The sequence below is a fragment of the Triticum dicoccoides genome, chromosome 4B (assembly GCF_002162155.2).
Source record: "Triticum dicoccoides isolate Atlit2015 ecotype Zavitan chromosome 4B, WEW_v2.0, whole genome shotgun sequence".
Lineage (NCBI taxonomy): Eukaryota > Viridiplantae > Streptophyta > Magnoliopsida > Poales > Poaceae > Triticum > Triticum dicoccoides.
The window spans coordinates 587801775-587808816 of NC_041387.1; positions in this window are offsets into that span (position 1 = coordinate 587801775).

Here is a 7042-nt window from a genome sequence, read left to right on the forward strand (position 1 = left end):
TTTAAAGCCCTTTATGTGATGTCGCCCAGACGTCCGACTGTGGCATTTCTTTTAAAGACCTTTATGTGATGTCGCCCAGACGTCCGACTGTGGCATTTCTTTTAAAGCCCTTTATGTGGTGTCGCTAAGACGCCCGACTGCGGCATTTCTTTTAAGCCCTTTATGTGGTGTCGCTAAGACGCCGACTGCGGCATTTCTTCTAAGCCCTTTATGTGGTGTCGCTTAGACGCCCGACTGCGGCATGCATTTTATTTATTTACCTTTCGAGGCATCGCTCGAGACACCCGATCGGTTTTCAGTTATTTATTTTATTTATCAAGTCCTGCAAAATTTTATCGTTGTTATATGAGCATCATCCTTTGTTCATCACGCATTCATGCATTCATTGATTATATCTTTTGTCCGAACTGTCTTGCGAGTACTTTCAAGTACTCACCTGGCTTGTTGATTTGGCCAGATCTTGATGAAGGCGATCTCATGGATGAAGAGTTTGATAGCGAGTCCGACGCCTAGAGGAGTCCCAGTCAGTCCCGTGCGGTCCTGTCTTGGTCATTGTATTATCCGCTTCCGCATCCCCGAATAAATTCATCGAGCCTCACCTCGACGCTCGATGTGCTGCCAGTAGAAGTCAAGTTATCCACCACCACTTTTCCTCAAACTAGTAGCATGCCACCACACCCCGGTGTCATAACCGCCCATATGTAAGATATTGGCGAGTTTGTAATAAATTGTTGAGCAGCCTCAGCTCAACCCTGTAATATATTTGATGCTACTGGTTCTGTGTTTATCAAGCTTTTGTCTACCAGAAAGGATGACTTTTCCTATACTGGGTTTAAAAGATCGGTTTTATCAATAAACATTTTATTGAAAAGCCGGTCGTGACACAGGAGTTGAAGAAACGCTTGGTTACAACCCCAGTGTTGATTCTCCTAGATCAACTCAAAGATTATCAGGTGTATTGCGACGCTTCTTGTCGAGGACTTGGAGCAGTGCTTATGCAAGATGGAAGAGTGGTTTCATACGCCTCACGACAACTTAAACCACATGAGCTAAATTATGCTACGCATGATTTGGAGTTAGCAGTCGTAGTGCATGCCTTGAAGACGTGGAGACATTTTCTCATCGGAAACCATTGTGAGGTGTACACGGATCACAAGAGTTTGAAGTATATCTTCACGCAGAAGGAGCTGAATCTCAGGCAAAGGAGATGGTTAGAACTCATCAAAGATTATGATATGAAGTTGCATTATCACCCCGGGAAGGCAAACGTAGTGGCTGATGCGTTGAGTCGCAAGAGCCATGTTAATACACTCTTGACCGGAGAGTTACCCAAGGAGTTAGTAGAGGATCTATGTGAGCTATGTTTGGAGATAGTCCCGAGAGGCTATGTAGCACCGTTGGAAGTTCAGTCTACTTTGATGACTAAGATCAGAGAAGCTCGGAAGACGGACAATGAGATTGCTGAGATAAAGGAAAGAATGAGCAAGGGAAAAGCTAAGGGATTTCGTGAGGACAAACACGATACCCTATGGTTTGAGGACCGCGTTTATGTGCCCAATGAACCGGAGATCAGGAAGCTGATTCTGCAAGAGGCCCATGATTCGCCATACTCGATTCACCCAGGAAACACCAAGATGTATTTGGATTTGAAGGACAGTTTCTGGTGGACCGGAATGAAGAAAGATATTGTGGAGTACGTAGCAATTTGTGATGTTTGTCAGAGAGTAAAGGCTGAGCATCAGAAGCCATCAGGCCGCGGTGCAGTTCAGGGGAGGCCATGCTTAAATACGCCGCCTCCGATTCATGGGGAGAGCCATGCCTACAGAAAGGCATGCTATGCAGATGGCTGCCCGCGAGACGATAGCCCGTCTTCAGGATGTTCTTCCTGCAATGAAGACCCGTCGCTACTGCTACCTTCCATGCCATGTGCCTTACACTTGTCACTACTCTTTCTCTTGCCCCAGAGGAGAGCGAGACGAAGCCTTTGAGATGATTGTCGAGTACCTCCGAGCCTTGGAGGTAGCATTCGACTGCATGGTGGATGACCTCGTAGCTGCACGCATGGACTCAGTTCATGGTTGTGCTGCTAACAGGAGGGAGCTCTTGCGCACCGCTCCACCACTGACTTTTGTGTCATCCGCAGCCTCTCACTCACCTACCATACTCGCCACTGCTCGTCATCTGCCTACCACAGAGGAATTTAGCCAAGCTATTGCACCCACTCCCGTACGCTCTGCACCACTTGTTGCACCCACTCCCGTCCGCTCTGCACCACTTGTTGCACCCACTCCCATACGTGCTACCCCTCCTATTCCACCCACTCGTATTCGTGTTATTCCGCCTACGGCACCTGCTCCATCAGCTCAGCACAACGTTTCCCGTCTGGAACCTATTAGCGAGGAGGAGGTTGATTCCCCAGCGTCTCTGCGTCTCACCCTCGGTAGGCCAAGGGAGATCCCCACCATCTCCGACTAAGTACGCATAGACGCCATGCGACGTATCGACTTGTGCAATATGTTTTTATGTGCATAGGTTGTGAGAAGTAGCCTGTTTGCGCATCATGTAGGATCTGGAGGAGTGCACTAGTTTAAATAACATGTCAGGATTATGTACGCACATCCTGAGTGATGTAATGTATAATTATGCCCGCATGTAAGATATGCACTAGTCTTTCTCCGCGCGAATCGTGTGTTTCCAAAAATATCCTGGAGTTTAAAAATGTTCTTTGTGTGTGATTTTATTGGCTTTTGCGACTCTCTTTCTTATCTTACGAGTTCACAAAATATATCCCCAGAGTGAAAGATGTCTCGTCCTTGGACGCGCTCCATGCCAACTCAGCCAGAAGAAAATTATGGCACACCGCAGAACCAAAATTTCACTCAGGAACAGACAAGTCAACAGGACAGTGAAACAGCTTTTACACAAGTTTGTCGTTTGTATGAACAAAGTCAGCAGCAACACCAGGAAATGATGAACCAATTCATCAATATGGGAAGTAACCGTGGTCAGTATCAACCGCAATCCAAATTATCTGAGTTACAAAAGACGCATCCTCCAACATTTTCTCATACTGACAAGTCTCTTGAGGCCGATGACTGGCTTCGAGACATGGAGAGAAAATTAATTATCGCACAGTGTTCAGACCGTGAAAAAGTACTGTATGCACCACATTATCTCACAGGAGCAGCTGCATCGTGGTGGGAAAACTTCCTACACATGCACCCCAACGAAAATGAAATCACCTGGGAAAATTTCAAAGAAGGTTTTCGTGGGGCACATATTCCTAAGAGCGTCATGAAAATCAAGAAGAAGGAATTTGATGAACTCAAGCAAAGAGCCATGACAGTGTCAGAATACAACAGCCAATTCACTCTGCTATCTCGCTACGCCAATGAAGAACGCATGACCGAGAGCAAGAAGATGGAAAAATTCTTGGAAGGCCTGGCCCCCGTTATTAAGTGCCAGCTAGTTGTGCATACCTTTCCAGATTTTAAAACACTGGTGGATAAGGCCATTACCCTGGAAAATGAGCAACGTAGCCTGGAAGATTTCCGCAAACGAAAAAGCGACCAGACTACTTTTTCTCGCAATCATAGAAGCAAGAAGGAATTTCAGAAGGGGGATTCACACAAAACCCCGACGAATAATTCACGTCCAATCAAGAATTTCCATGCAAGAGACAAAGAGTTCACCTATCGCCCAGGCGTTACCTGTTATGCTTGTGGAGAAGAAGGGCACTATGCCAAGCAGTGCCCCAAGCCAAGGAACTCAACCCCGAAGCTCAATAATGGTGGAAATAATTCAGCACCAAAGCGAAGCAATTTCAACCCCAACAACAACCACCAAAAAGGCCACTTGAACCACGTGACCCGAGAGGAAGCGCAAAACGCCCCAGATATCGTACTCGGTACGTACCCCGTCAACACAATACCTGCCATGGTTTTGTTTGATTCTGGAGCTTCTCACTCATTCGTTTCGAAAATTTTTGCTTTGCAAAATAATTTTTCGATGCTTCCCTTGGAAAAATCAATGATCATCAAGTCCCCTGGAATTAAGCAAGTAACCCAGAGGTACTGTCAAGGTGTGGTTATTGAATTTGAAGGATTGAAATTTTACGCCAACCTTATTGTACTGGAAAGCAAAGGACTGGATGTCATCCTAGGAATGGATTGGTTAACCACCAACAAAGGTTTTATTGACTGCTTCAACCGTACCGTGATTCTCACACACCATCATGGGAAGAAAATAAAAGTTTCAGCCAAAGAGAGACAAATACCTCGGCAACCTAGATTAAACAAGGTGGATGTTTCTGAGCTAAACAAGGTTCCCGTAGTATGTGAATTCCCAGCCGTATTTCCAGAAGAACTACCAGGCATGCCACCAGACCGAGAGATAGAATTCAGCATTGAGCTAGCACCCGGAACCGCACCTATTTACAAGAAACCTTACAGAATGGCACCATCCGAACTGGTAGAGTTGAAGAAGCAAATAAAAGAATTATTGGAGAAAGGATACATACGAGCCAGCTCCTCACCTTGGGGTTCTCCAATTTTATTTTCCAAGAATAAGGATGTAACAATGAGGTTGTGTATTGATTATCGAGCTCTCAACATGGTCACAATCAAGAACAAATACCCAATGCCCCGAATAAATGATTTATTCGATCAGCTCGCACAGGCCAAAGTCTTCTCAAAAATTGACTTGAGATCAGGTTACCATCAATTAAAAGTGCGAACAGAAGATATTCCCAAGACCGCCTTCACCTCCAGATATGGGATGTATGAGTTCACAGTGATGCCATTCGGGCTAACCAACGCCCCCGCATATTTTGTTCAACTCATGAACAAAGTATTTATGAAGTATATGGACAAGTTTGTTGTGGTATTCATCGATGATATTCTGATATATTCCAAAACACCAGAAGAGCACGCCGAACATCTCAGGATTGTACTCGGAGAACTCAGAAAACATCAACTGTACGCCAAATTCAGCAAATGTGAATTTTGGCTAAGGCAGGTGGGTTTTCTGGGCCACATGCTAACCCAAGAAGGTATTGCAGTAGACCCGGAAAAAGTCAAGGCCGTACTTGGCTGGAAACCACCGGCTAACGTAACGGACGTATGGAGTTTCTTGGGAATGGCAGGATATTATCGGAGATTTATTGAAGGATTCTCCACTATAGCAAAGCCCATGACACAATTGCTCAAGAAAGGCAAGAAGTTTGAATGGACAGAAGCATGTGAGAAAAGCTTCCAAGAGCTAAAAAGCAAATTAACAACGGCACCAGTATTAATCGTGCGAGATATACACAAGAATTTTGAGGTATATTGTGACGCATCCCAGAAAGGCCTCGGATGCGTATTGATGCAAGAAGGCAAGGTAGTTGCGTATGTCTCTAGAAAACTACGCAAGCATGAGGAAAATTATCCCACTCATGAATTGGAATTAGCAGCAGTCATCCATGCACTCAAGGAATGGAGACACTTTCTACTTGGGAATCGTTGTGAGATATACACAGACCATAAGAGTCTTAAGTATATTTTCACACAACCAGAGTTAAATTTACGGCAACGACGCTAGTTAGAGTTGGTGAAGGATTATGATGTTGGAATCCACTATCATCCCAGAAAAGCAAATGTCGTGGCAGATGCACTTAGTCGAAATCCCAGCACGGACGATGACAGTATACCAAAGTTGAGGCCAGAATTTCAACAGGAATTTGCCCGACTCAATCTAATAATGGTTACCGAAGGCAGTGTGTCGAATATAGAAATACAGCCTACCCTGATGGAAAGGATCAAGGAAGCCCAGCACGGACACCCTAGCATTGAGGGCATAAAAATAAAAGTGAGTTCGGGAAGAGCCTCAGAATTCAACGTAGATGAGCAAGGAATATTGTGGTACGGAGAGAGGCTATGCGTACCATATGTCAAGGACCTCAAACAGTAGATATTGACTGAAAGTCACACAGCTCCGTATTCAATCCATCCTGGAGGGACAAAAATGTACAAAGACCTTCAGGAAAAATTTTGGTGGCACGGTATGAAGAGAGATATAGCCACGTTCATTGCATGCTGTGACTCTTGCCAACGTATCAAGGCCGAGCACCAGAAACCAGGCGGACTATTACAGCCAAATAAGATACCCGAGTGGAAATGGGACGAGATTGGAATGGACTTTATCGTTGGACTGCCACGGTCACGACACGGAAACAATGCCATGTGGGTCATAACCAACAGATTAACCAAGGTGGCACATTTTATTCCGGTAAAAACAACTTACACCACTCAGAGACTAGCCAGACTTTATCTTGCCCGTATCGTGTGCCTGCATGGAGTCCCTAAGACTATCATCTCTGATAGAGGCACACAGTTCGTCTCTACATTTTGGGATCACCTACAACAGGCACTGGGAACTCAACTAGCCTTCAGTACCGCATACCATCCCCAGACTGATGGGCAGACAGAACGCGTAAACCAAATCCTAGAAGACATGCTAAGAGCCTGTATCCTCACCTACGGGAACAGTTGGGAAGAAAGTTTGCCATATGCAGAGTTCGCATACAACAACAGCTATCAAGCTAGCTTGCAAATGGCACCCTTTGAAGCTCTATATGGGAGAAGATGTCGTACCCCGCCAAATTGGTCAGAGACTGGAGACAGCCATATCTTTGGACCAGATATGCTCAAGGAGGCCGAGGAGAAAGTTAAGACAATTATAGAACGGCTCAAAACAGCTCAAAGTCGGCAAAAGAGTTATTACGACCGAAAGCATTGGGAAATAGGTTTTGAACCCGGTGAGTTGGTATACCTGAGAGTTTCTCCTATGAAGGGTCTGCAATGATTCAAGATTAAGGGGAAACTAGCACCAAGATTCATCGGGCCATTTCATATAGTGGCCCGACGAGGCAAGGTAGCCTACCAGCTGGACCTACCCGGAGACTTATCCGGTATCCACAACGTGTTTCACATCTCGCAGTTGAGAAAATACATGAGCAACCCAGAGAAGCAGGTTTCACATGAGTATATCAACGTACAATCGG